General features: G+C 39.4%; 1 non-coding gene across 1 annotated transcript; it reads left to right on the top strand.

Moving 5' to 3' along the window:
* Nucleotides 1-486: 486 nt before the first annotated feature.
* On the top strand, nucleotides 487-559 carry TRNAG-GCC (transfer RNA glycine (anticodon GCC)). The gene has a single exon. It is a non-coding gene; the product is annotated as a tRNA-Gly (tRNA).
* The last annotated feature ends 13,190 nt before the right edge of the window (nucleotides 560-13,749 follow it).

Genomic DNA, 13,749 nt, shown 5'->3' with positions numbered 1-13,749 from the left:
TAGCCAGCTAGATAGGTAGGAAATTTAGGTAGAAAAAAGGTTTTACAGGAGAAGGCAGTTGTAAGGACAAGAATGTATAAAGAAAGAGAGAGGAAAGGAAAGAAAAAAGTTTTAGGAGTAGTAATAGAAGAAGGGGGGAGGAAGGAAAGGGGAAGGAAGGAAAACAAATGAAGGAAGACAAGAGAGGGGAAGGGTGGTAGGGTGGATGATGAAAGGAGGTAGGAGGAAGGAATAAGACACGCGGAAAGGGAGGAGGGACAGGAAGGAAAGAGAGAGGAGGGGCTTCCCTAGTGGTCCAGGGGCTAAGACTCTGAGCTCCCAATGCAGGGGGCCTGGGTTCCATCCCTCTAGGTAGGTAGAACTTTAAAAGGATAATCCAGTTAAGACAGTGTAAAGAAATGAGAGAGGAATGGGGGGCTGGGGGCAGGGAGAAAGAGAAGTTTAAAAAGAAGCCAGTATAAAAGCTTAAGAAGGAAGAAGAGGGACTCCCTGGTGGTCCAATGGCTAAGACTCTGCACTGCCAACGCAGGGGGCCCAGGTTTGATCCCTGGTCAGGGAACTAGATTCCACATACCATAACTAAGACCCAACCAAATACATAAATATTTTAATAATAAAATTAATTTCACTTTAAAGAGAAATAGTGATGAAAAGAAAAATATTTAAAAATAGGAGACGATGCAAAAAGAATGGAAGAAGAGTGGAGAGAGGGAAGTAGGGAAGGAATGGAAGAAGGAAAGAGGAGAGAAAAGGGATGACAGAAGGGAGAGATAAAAATAGAGGAGGAAAGACAAAGAGCAAAGGACAATGAATGAAGCAGAGCTCGAAGGGACAGAAAAAAGCTTTTAAAGGACAAAAAGAAGAAGCAAGATCGAAAGAAGGAAGTGGGAGGAAAGAGAAGTTTAAAATGACGAGCCTGTAGAAAGTGTAAAATATAAAAGAAATGAAACAGAGTGTGAGGGGCTTGAAAAGGATGCATTAATAAGAAAATTAAGCACAATTGTGGACAGTGGGGAAAGAAATCTAAAAAGAAGCCAGTTAAAATATTTCAGTGATATAAGATTCATGGATGAATTGACAGGAGGGTAGGTTGATAACTAGGAAAGTATATAAAATATAAATAGATAGAACCATAGATAGGTGATTGATAGATGATCGATGGTTGGATGGATAGATAGGTCTTATTTTGAAAAAGAGAACCGAGTTTCTAAAAGTCAGTACATAAAAGAGAAAAAGAGAAAGGGAAAGAAGTTAAAAAATATTTTTCAAAGGGGCCAGTACATAGAGAATAAAAGAAAAACGGAAGATGGACAAGACAGGATAGGATAGGGTAAAGTAGGAAAGGGAAACAGAAGGGCAGGGAGGCTGCGTGCAGACAGGCACAGAGAAGAAAGAAATGCAGAAAGGGAACAAAAAAATGATGAGCAGAAATCGAATAACAGAAGGAAAGAACAAAGGAAGACATATGAAAGCAAAAAAGAGAGGCTTCAAATGGAATAAATTATAAGAAAATGTAAAATAGAGAAAAATATGAGAATGAGAGACAGGAAAGAAAAAAGGAGAGTCAGAGACAAAAAGAAAGGAAGAATGTCTCAGGCATTTTAAAAAAAGTTTTAAAAGTAGGAGCCAATTTAAGAGTGATTGACAGCTGGATATAGAGCCAGCCAGCTAGGTAGGTAGATAGGTAGAAAGAACAGATTTTTAATGGAGAAAGCAGTAGTAAAGATGATAGCAAAATGTATAAAGAAAGGGAAAAGGAAACAAAATGTTTTGAAAAAGGAGTAGTATAAACAAAGCAAAAGAAGAATGGAAGGAGGAAGGGAAGAAAGAAGGAAATGGGAGAGAGAAAGAGGGGGGAAGAGGAAGGAGGCAGGAATGGACAGAAGGAGAGAGAAGCAAATGAAAGAGGATGAGAGAGCGAGCGTGGGTGGATGGATGGAGAAAGGAAAGGAGGAGGTGGGGGCAAGGAAGAAAGAAATGAGGAAAGGGCGAAGGGGCAGAGGACAGTAAGGGGGAGGAAGGGATGAAGCGAGGGAGGGGAGGGGGAAGACATGCATGCAGGTGGGGAAAGAAGAGAGAGAGACCATGAAAGAAATGGAGTGAGGAGAAGACAAAGAAAGAGGAGAAAGAGAGAGGAGGCAGGAAGGAGGGAAGAAGAAAGAGAGGGTGTAGGGAGCGAGGAGAGAAAGCCCCAAAAAAGGAACTCAGCTAAAAACAAGCAAAGATGAATGGAGAACAGCTAGGTAGTTTGGTAGATTGATGGACAGATGGGTAAGTAGACAGGATTTTTATGTGGAAGATCTAGTTTTTAAAAGTCAATATTAAAAAGATAAGTGAAGAAGAGAAACTGGTTTAAAAGAGGAAACCCAAAAAATGGATACAAGAGGAAGAGAGGGGGAAGGAAGGAAAGGAGAAGGAAGGAAAGGAAGAAGGAGGTCAGGAAGGCAGGAAGCAGGGGAGAAAGGGAGGGAAGGAGGGAGGCAGGCAGGCAATAAGTTTACAAAGGGTGGGACTTGCGTGGTGGCTCAGTGGATAAGAATCCACCTGCCAGTGCAGGGGACACAGGTTCGATCCCTGGTCCAGGAAGATCCCACATGCCATGGAGCAACCAAGCTCATGCACCACAACTACTGAGCCCACACTCTAGAGCCTGTGAACTACAATTATTGAAGCTCTCATGCCCTAGAGTCTGGCTCTGCAATGAGAAGCCTGCCCACCGTAATTAGAGAGTAGGGCCTGTTTGCTGCAACTAGAGAAAGCCTGCAAGCAGAAACAAAGACCCAGTGCAACCAAAAACAAATAAAAATTTAAAAATAAAGGATGAGTCAGTAGGGAAGACAGCTAAAGAAGCGAAGAGAATATAAGAGTGAAAATGTAGGAACCATTTTCCTACAAGAAAACCTAAAACAGTTGTGTGTGGGGGGAAAGATTATAAAAGTAGGAGTCAGGAAAGCAAAGACAAAAATAAAGACAAAGATAAATGGCTGAGAGCTGAATGGGTAGGTAGGCAGTTATACAGATGATGGGTAAGTAGGTAAGTAGGTATATACTTTTACAAGTGGAAGCCAGTAAGGAGGAATGCATGAGAAAGAGAATGAGAGTTAGAGCAGGAAGGAAGAAATAAAAGGGGAGCCAGCAGAAAGAGAGTAAAAGGAGGATGGGGGGAAGGAAGAAGGAGGGTGGGAAGGGTAAAGATAAAGAAGGAAGGGAGATAGGAGGAAAGGATGATGGAACAGAAGTAAGAAATAATGAAGAAAGAAAGAGGTTTATAAATGATGAGCCAGTAGGGGAAAGTGAGAAAAAGCAGAAAAAGACAATGGGAGAATGACGGGGAAAACCTATAAAGCCAAGTACAATTGTGTGTGATGGAGGAGATGGATCTAAAAAGTAGAAGTCAGTTTTTCAAAAACAGAATACAATATAGATGGCTAGATGGCTCGGTAGGTAAAGGGAGAGGCAGGTACGGCAGATAGGCAGATAGATGACAGGTAGAAACATATGTACATACATCCATGCAGACATACACACACACATAGAACTGATTTGGAAAAGGAGACACCAGTGAAAAGTCAATACGTGAAAGGTAGAGAGTTGGAAAGAGAAGAAATGAAAAACTTCTTGCGGATCGCTAAATAGTAAAAAGAAAGAGAAAAGAGAGGACAGGAGACAAGATGTGTGAGGGGGGACAAAAGAGAAGGGAAAAGAACCAGATAAAAAGAAGTTTTAAGGGAAAGCAGAAAAGCCTTTACTTTTAAAGAAATAAGCAAGAGAATGGGTTCAAGAGAACGTCTAAAAAGGACCAGTCAGTAAACACATGTGAGAGGGAGGAAGGAAGGAAGGAAAAGTTTGTGTAGGAAGAGTCAGTAACAAAAGCTCACGGTTCAGTTCAGTGAGATGAGGGTGTAACCTTCTGCCTCTGAGACAGTACATCACTTTAGCAGCCAGTTTTCTCCCTCCATCTTCAACTGTTAACTTCCCCTTCCAGTAGGAGGAGTGTTTCAGGTAGGCATCTTAAACAGTGCCCACCTCAAATGCTTTTTGAAAAAGAAAACATGAAAGAACTTGATGTTCACAGTGTTACAGAGGTGACAGGAGAATGAAGATGCCTATTTCACATATGAAATTGACTTATCACTGTAACAAAGACATCATGTTCTACCATGTCGACACCAAGGAATACACGTAACTCTAATGAAAACCCAATTAGCACACATATAGTTTAGAATCCTTCTGTCTATTTCTAAATGATTAGAAACAGGAACGGCAGTCACCTTTTTCACAAATCAGGTATATATATGTATGGTTGCCTCAGCCAGATTTTTGAGGCACAACCAAAAATTGTCATGGCCATTGTGGGGTCTCTAGCACATGGCCTCCAGGGTCTCTAGCACAGGTATTATGCTGGTCTGCATCCTCACACAAAGAAAAAGCCATATTCCTCTTGAGTAGGACAAAGGAACAGAGTTTTTCCCCTTTTGCCAGAAGACAGTCCTGCCCCCCGCCCAGTAGAGCTTTAACTATATAAGATAATATTATGAAAGTGATTGTCCTGCCTCCCCATCACATCTATCCTAAGGTTTCCTAACCTTGCCACTATTGGCATGTTGCACTGGATAATTGTTTATTATGGGGACCATCCCGTGCATTGTATGTGTGGCATCATACGTGGCCCCTATCCACTAGATGCCAGGAGAAATCCCTCTCCCTGATTTGTAACAACTGAAAATGTCTCCAGACATGTCCCAATTCCATTGTTCTCTGGGGTACAAATTTGCCTCCCACTGAGACCTACTACATGCCCTCTCCAGTTTCTCCCCATATACAGATCAGGATATGGTTCTCCCCCTAGTGGGCATAAAAGGATAAATAGAATCTATCTTGAATAACTTTGTCATCACCACTATTAATTTTTTTTTTTAAGGTTCTTATCCAAAGATCAAGAAAATGAGTGTCACTGCTGGTCACCAGAAGTCACATCAAGGACAAAGAAGTAATTGAAATAATTAGAAATACTAAAATAGTCATTTGTGCTTCTTTCCCAGAGGTGTTGTCTGGGGCAAGAGGTGTGGTTTATGTTCTTACTCCTCTAAGTGTCAGCAGTATGGGCATCACTGAGGCACTTATAAAAGCACAGTCTCAGGCACTGCCCCACTACTGAATCAGAACTTGCATTTTCACAAGACCTCAGTGCATGACACACACATTGACTTTTGGGGAACACTGGCTTCCATAGCCCCGTGGAGGCAGAATAAAGTAAGGGTGCTTGGATGACTGTTTGTCCTCTGCCTCCTCTGGTCTTCAGAGACATGCCCTTATCTTCAGAGATAGTGCTTGGCCTGTCATCATTCACAGTTAAATTGGCCATCACTGCAATGACTCATGGTCTGGTCTCGCTGGGCTTAATAGAACCCTCTGGATTTCCCACTCCACCTCAGTCCTGACTGCCTGCTCCATAACACTCTGGGAGGAGCCCTCTTACCCCCAGCCCAGTGACTCCCCTTGATGAGCTTCCCAGCTAGACCCTCAGCCCTTTCTGGGCCATGTATATACCATATAGGAACCAAACCTCAAGGGGAAATAGGGAGAGGTTGGTCAAATGATACACATTTTCAGCTGTAAGATGAAGAAGGTCTGAGGATCTCATGTATAACATGGTGACTATAGTTGAAAACACTGTATTGTATAATTGAAATTTGCTAAGAACAACAACATGATAAATATGTGAGGTGATGGATGTGTTCATTAACTAAATGGGTGAGGGGGGAGAAACCCTTTCACAGTATACATATATATCAAATCACCACAATGTACACTTTAGCTATCTTACAATTTTATGTGTCTATTATATAAGTCAGTAAAGCTGAAATGTTTTAAAACTGAAAGAAAAAGAAAGCAAAACCTCAGCAAAAGCCTTGCTCTGCCTGACCACACTGTATTACAAAGTTTGGGGTCCATGACCCTGGTGAGGAGGAAGAGTGAGAGTAGGGGTAGCCAAGGAAATCTCTTTCTAGAGTCTTAAACAGAGAGCTGAGTAATAGTTCTTCTTTTCTCTCCGTTAACCTCAGTTATCTGAAGCACCAAGGCCCAAAGTAAGCAAAATGTGAAGCCCTGTCTGATTTCTTTGGTCTCCAGTCACTCTCACCACCTTCCCATTTCCCACCATCTCTGAGCTGCTAAAGGAGTGGACATTTTCCCCCTAACTTTCCCAAAGTCATATCCTTTTTCTTCCTGAGCCCAGATAACTCTTATTTGGTAAGCTAAGGGTATCTCCAGGACACTATGAAGAATTTTCTCAACTAAGTATTCTAGGATGTTTCTACACAAAAAGGAAGATAAAATTTAAGGAAATTCTTGAGATAACTACATGGTTTGCCAGGCATAATGTCTTGGTTGTGTCATCATTTTGGGGGATGACAGATGCTGAATATTACCTGGGTGTTCATCATGGCATTTGTCCTGTTAAAAATTCTAACCTCTCCTTCCTTCCCTAGCTCTACCCCCAGGTAAGTGAAAGCCTATGAAAGTAGAGATCTTGTACTTAGTCAAAAATAAAAAAGTAATATAAAATTTTAAAAATAGCCCTGTTACATAATGGCTGTTTCTCATTTCTCAAGCCCCAAAAGTGAGTACAACAAATGGTGGTCTCCAGACCTACATCTAGAAGGCATGATCACTGTAAAAAAAAAGTGTAAAATATAGAAAAATATGTAATATATATATAAAGTGACAACGTAATAAACTTGGGCAAAAGGCATGAACAAACACTTTACTGAAGATACACAGATGGCAAATAAGCACACAAAACACTGTTTAATATCATTTTTCCTTAGGGAAATACAAATCAAACCACAATGAGATAACACTACACACCCAGTAGAATGTCTAGTAGAATTTAAGTAACTGACCATACTAAGTATTTGCAAGGACTTGAAGCAACTGGAACTGTCTGACATTGCAGGTGGGAATGTAAAATGGTACAACCACTGTGGAAAACATTTTGGCAGCTCAAGTTAAACTACATCTGCCATGTGATTCAGTCATTTCACTCCTAGGTAGGTGCCCACAAGATATGAAAATATATATTCAGATAAAGACTTGTACATCAATGTCCATAGCAGCATTATAGTCAAATTGGAAACAACCTAAATGCCCTTCAGCAGGCAAATGGATAAACTAGTGTATCCATACCATGGGATACTACTCAGAAATAAAAAGGAATAAAGTATTAATATAGGCAACAATATTGATGAATATCAAAATATACTGAGTGAAGGAAGCCAGATCATCACTCTCCTCCGACAAAAAAAGGGTGGTACAACCCCTGTTTGATTCCATTTATAGCAAACTCTAGAGAATGCAAACTAATTTATAGTAAAGCAGATCAGTGATTGCCTGGGAGATAGGAGAAGAGAGAGGGATGAACTATAAGGGGGCACAAGGAAACTTTTGGGGATGATGTAAATGTTTACCTTGATTGTGGCGATGGTTTCAAGGGTTTATATATATACATATATATATATATACACATATATATATATATGTATATATATATGTATATGCCAAAGCCAAATGGTACATTTTAAATATGTTCAGTTTATTGTACTTCAGTTACAGTTCAATCAAGTTTAAAAATTAAATGATTTCTCTTTCATTTGCCTATAGGACCATCCCAGCATTTGTATAGTTCTGTAAAGACTCCTGAAAGAAGATCGACCTTGTTGCATTCTCCACATGATGTACAGAGTAACACAACAGAACAAAAGGTAGAAAGCTGTATGTCTCAGGTGCTTTGTATTGGCCTCTCATTTATCTGGTTAATTTTTCTTTCCAGGGGATATCCCCATTCACTGGGCATGGTACTGATTGGTTAGAAATAATGGAGTTCTACACAGATCTGAACCGTCTTCCTGGTAGAGAAGGTTCTGAGTCAGCTTCATGCTAAATGTACCATGTAGTTGAGCAGAAACTAACAAATATTTGATGATGATAATGATGATGATGACGATAGCTAATGTTTATTGACAACCTGCTGTGAGCCAGGTCCTAGTAGAAGGTAGAGAAAAGTGGAAGGGAAAAGGGGGAAAGTAGGTGACATAGGATACAAAGATAGAAAACACATCACTGCTCTTGGGGATGCACTGTCTAGGGATCAGACACATAAACAAAAGTCCTTACAGTCAAATGAGAGGAGACTTTTGCTTTGTATAAAATACGAAGCACAGAAAGTGTGGAGAAATAGCCCTGCCTAGAGAAATCTAAAAAAGCTTTATAAAAGGAGGGCTTCATTGAATTAGGTCTTGAAACATGAGTGGGAAGTTTTCAGATGAGTAAGGATGTAGTGAGGCAGTATTGCAGACCGGCTTACAGTGTTAAGTGAAAGCATGAAAGTTCAAGGCAGCAAAACCAGAGCAGTGGGACAGAAGAGACTGACATGGCGGCTGAAGCCAGAACTTTGCATCCCTTGCTGAAGTAGGGGTTTATTCTCTCAGTAGTAGAAAGCCATTGCCGGTTTTTGAGTAGGATGTGAGATAAGAATGATTTGGGTTTTAAAAGATACTCTAGTTGCAGTGTGAGATAGCTACATAGAGGAGATTAGAGGCAAGATTGTTTTGAGTCTACTGGGATAGTCCAGATAAAAATGATAAAGGCCTGAACTAAGGCTGTGACAATGAGGGTGAACCAGAGGCCACAGATTTAAGATATTTCAGAGTTAGAGTATGTCAGGATTTGGTGACTCAACAGATGTGTGGACCCAGAGAAAAGGAGATGACAATGATAGTGATGATTTAATTTTTGTGTGCAGGTTTTTTACGCTCTCATAGTGCTGAGGCCTACTTCTATCTCAGAACTCATTATCCTCCATCATATTTGTCTGTCTTTTCTACTGGGTGATAAACTTCTTGAGGTCAGGAATTATGTATCTTAGTTCCAGGCAGTGCACTCAATAAACATTAGACTGGGTTAAACTAGCCTTATCTGAAATAAACAGAACAATTCTATGCTTTCTGGAATGGAGCACTGGATTATTATCATTGGTTATAGGATTATTATACTTATAACCGAAATGTGGAAGACAGACAAGTAGCAAGTTTGAAAAGACAGGAAAAGATAGCATAGCTGGGTACAATATAAGCTTCATTTTAAACTACTTAAAGTGAGGTACCTGTAAAAGATATCCGGTAAGAGGTTAATAATATGTTTTAGCATTGAGACCAGCACCTAGTAGAGAGTTAGAGATGAGGGGAAGGGGGAGATAAGATACTGTATTATTCTGATTGCTTTAGAATCAGCAAAAGTGTCTTTTAGAAGAATAATTACTAATTCATATTTTTCTTGAATGTTAAACCATACAGAAAGATAGAGAAACAATTAGGACATCATATCCTTCAAATGATGGAGGTAAGAAAATGAACAATATTTATAATTGCTCTGATATCTTTTGGTTAAATAATTCATTTTGTCATATAGTATTCCAAGTTATACTTTTTTCCCTGATTATAAAATCCATGATTAATTTGATAAAGGAAGATAGAAGAATTATTCATGGTTATAAATATAAGCATCACGTTTTTAAGTGATTGCTGGGAGAATAGGCCTTTTAGAATCGACAAGGTGTGAGGAACTTAGACTCTCTGCTGTGACTGCCTCTGTAAGTTCCTGACAACGCGGCCATTAGAGTCCCAGTGAAGAGAATTCTCCCCAGGAAGGTCTCTTTTACCATCTTTTCTCCCCAGACTTAAATCCATCCTGTTTCCCATCTCCCAGGGCTGGACTAGAGATTAGCTAAGTCTCTGTTCGTCTCCATAAAAGATTCCCACGCGTAACCTCCACACTTACCAAGAGCACTGTGACATCTTCACCTGGGCGGCCCATGAGTACCTCAGATCCAACATGTGCAAAACCAGATTCATCCCCAAACCAGCGCTCTGTTCCTCCTAACTTTATTCAGGCACAAAACCTGAGTCATTTTTGACTCTTTGCTATTTGCTCCAGTCCAGTCTGCCTCCTTAAATTCTCTCGTAACTTTCCCTTCCTTTCCATTCATGCTTCCTGTGCCATTAAGCACTGTAATAATTAGTCTCCAATCTCTTATTCTTGTTGATCTGTCCTACATTTTGCTGTGAATGTAACCTTCCTGAAATACAGCTTTGGACATATAATTCCTCTACCCAAAAGTCCTCTGTGGTTCCCCTTTGCTTAATGAATGAAGTGCAGAACAGTTTGTTCTAGGGCAGGAGAGTGGTGGGAAGTTTAGCTGGCAAAGTAACTTAGAGCCAGGGAGTGCAGGCTTGTCCCTAATGGCAGCAGTGGGCCCCTGGAAGCTTGTAAGCAGGGGACTTCACAAAAAGGCATCTTATGTTTGGAGAAACTGCCTTAACTTCCATAAATAAATACATTCTTGATTATGGTAATTTTAGACTTTATGGCAGCCCAGCAAGGAAAACTATATGATTTTTTCATAGCTAAAGTTACCTCTTCTTTTCCCTAGAAATTACTACACTTCAGAGTCCAGGTGTTTCTGCAAAAACACCAAGTATCTGTAGATACTCTCTATGGGATACTTCAAAACAACAGGCAAGTAACTTTTGTCCCAGATACACACAGAACCAATGAAGTATAAAATGAGGATCAAGATTGACATAACACAATTTCATTCATTAAATGACAATTCAGAACAGTCTTATTCCCTGAAATTAACCATCCTATAGTAAGATTTTATTTTTAAAAATTGAAATGCGAATCCACAGTAATAATCCTGTCACTTCAGACTTCCAGTGCTTATGGCTATCTGTTGTGTTAGTGTCGCCATACTCTAAGTGTAGGGACACATCAATAACAACTAGTAAGCTGACAAAAGAAAAACGGTGAGCCTGAGATTTTAAATGTGTTAAATAGATCCAAAATTTGAATACTTGTCTCAATTCTTAATAGAAATTACCAGAAACAATGTGAGTGTTCTCACTTAGCGCTTAGGTATGTAGGCTTCTTAAAAGATGAGCTTCAAGTCCATCCACACAGGAAGCAGCATACTGGACTTTTGTGAATCATTTCTCTTCTCATGCTGATGGGTAGTACAGAAACAGCCATACGGCCTCACCCTCTCCCCTTTGTGGTCAGTGATCACTCAGTCGATGGTGGGAAATTGACAACATTTAGGGCACAGCCTCTGGTCACAGCATCTATCATCTCTGTGGGTCACCAATTGGTCATTCATTTTCAGACTCAAACCCACATCCTTGGCTCTGTTAGCACTGTATTAAATGACTCACCTGATCTGAAAGGTTAACACAGTTTCCTATATCCTATGTTAAATGCATAGTAAGTGACAGACTCAATTATACGTAACTCTTCAAATGTAACATGTTAGCCACAATATGCCTTTCTATATAAACAAATATTTATGAAACACCTGCTATGTCCAGGGTGCTGTGCTACTGTATTAACATCCATAATCTGTATTCTCAGTATCTGAAGAAAGAATCTTAACTACTTAAGACAGTATATTAGTTGTACATCAGGAGTTAATAACTTTTTTCACTTGCCTCAATATGCACGTATGCTAAGTTGCTTCAGTCGTGTCCGACTCTATGTGACCCTATGGACAGCAGCCCACCAGGCTCCTCTGTATACAGGATTCTCTGGGCAAGAATACTGGAGTGGGTTGCCATTTCCTTCTCCATGCCTCACTATAGAGTCAGAAAAAAAAGTATTTTCTGAGTGTAGTATGGATGACAAACAATACTATCAGCACATATGTTACCCCCAAAATAAGCAATAAACAAATTTAGACCATCTGTTTTTTAAGGCTTTAAAATACATTGGACAATATGAGTAAGTCACATTGTCACAAATACCTAATTCTGTTTGAGAAATAGTATGACCACTTTTATCACAACAAAATCCAATACTATTTTCCAGCTTATTTCACCCATCCCATCAGTGTCAAGAAATGTACTTCTGGTGGCTTGTGTTCAGTTCTCAGGCCTAGGAAAAAACAAAGTCTACTCTGTTGGATTTCTCTTCCTGTATGATTACCTAAGCAGGTAGAGCTCTTGGCCAACTGAGATAGCCACATCCCACTTATGCAGAAAAGCTGTTCTCTGCCTTCCAGCTCCCTCATAGCATTCCCCCTGTACTTAACTTTCTTTAAAACCCACACATATTCTTTTTACCTATTCAACTGATTACCTTCCATACTGGTCAGTGCACTCTTCAGTTAACTAATTTTAGCATACTAGGAATTCTTTAAGCCTTTGAATTATGTAAGTAATGGAAACCAAATAAAACATGTATAGTTATGATAAATAGACTTCTAAAATCACTTTATTAAATTACTGAGACATAGGTGATGTTCAAATTCTTTGAAAACTCCTTTAAGGATTTTTGTTTTGTTTTGTTTTCATTTTTCTTGTGGCATGTATAGGTGACACATGCTGATTTGAATGGGGAAAAGGCCAAGAAATCAAGCTTAAACTATGAGCCAGGTAAACATTATCAACAGCTATTAAGGAAATCCTGCAATCCATTAGTACATTCAACTAACATTTACTAAGCTTTTGCTACACGCCATGCACGATACTAATTATTGAACAAAGTAGAGAAGCCATGGTTCCTATCCTGGATTTTACAGTGTAGTATAGAACAGTCATGCCAGTAATCACAACACAATATAATAAGTGCAATAAAGGAGGTAAATACAAAGTCCACTGGAAGCACAGGGGAGACAAGGAAGCTTTTACAGAAGATGCCACAATTGAGCTCAGACATGAAGGATGAGAAAGAATTTTCTAAGCAGACAAATGGAAAGAGAACTTCCAGGAGAAAGGAATACATTTACCAACATATATACATTAGAGCCTAGTGGGTTTGTGGAAATGCAGATTTTTTTTCAGAATTGTTTTAGCTAAAAGTTCAAGTCAGAGAATTACAGAAGATGAAGCTTGACTGGTAGATATTGGTTGATCATTAAGATTCCGGTAAGCTGTGCCAGGAGATCTACCTTTTATCCTATTATTGAAGTACCCACAGAGATATAAAATGAACTTCTGATTACCACAGGGGAAAGTGGCTTGGGGGGATGAATAAATTAGGAGTTTGGGATTAACAGGTACACACTACTATGTATGAAGTAGATATACAACAAGGACTTACTGCATAGCATGGGGAACTATTTCAATATCTCATAATAACCTATAATGGAAAAGAATCTGAAAAGGGATATATATATATAACTGAATTACTTTGTTGTACACCTGAGACTAACACAACATTGTAAATTAATTATACTTCAAAAAATGACCCAAAAAAGAAAGAAAGAATTTGCCTTTTCTAAAAAAGGAAAGCAGAATTACAGGTGAGGAGACTTGAGACAATGAAACAATAAAAATAATAGCATGTTGAACACTCACTATGTACCAGGTACTATGCTAAACTGTATTCTCTCATTTAACTCTCTGAACAACAAAACTATTTTACCTACTATTTTACACATGAATCAACTAAGTCTCAGAGTTGTAAATTATCATGCCCAAGATTTCACATAACATGTGGCCAAGCCAAGGTTTTAAAAGCCAGGTCTGTCTTACTCAACCAATCCTAACCACAATACCACACTGCCCCTTATTACAATTAAGAAGCTATTATAATAGTCAAAGCTAGAAATGAGTCCTGAACAAAGTCAGTGGCAGTAAAGATGAAGAGCTGGGCACAGATTTGACTCAGACTAAGAAAGGCAAATGGATGAGATCT

Source organism: Capricornis sumatraensis, chromosome X (assembly GCF_032405125.1).
Source record: "Capricornis sumatraensis isolate serow.1 chromosome X, serow.2, whole genome shotgun sequence".
Classification (NCBI taxonomy): Eukaryota; Metazoa; Chordata; class Mammalia; order Artiodactyla; family Bovidae; genus Capricornis; species Capricornis sumatraensis.
Note: the sequence above shows the minus strand (reverse complement) of the source record. Positions and strands in the feature narration are given on the sequence as shown.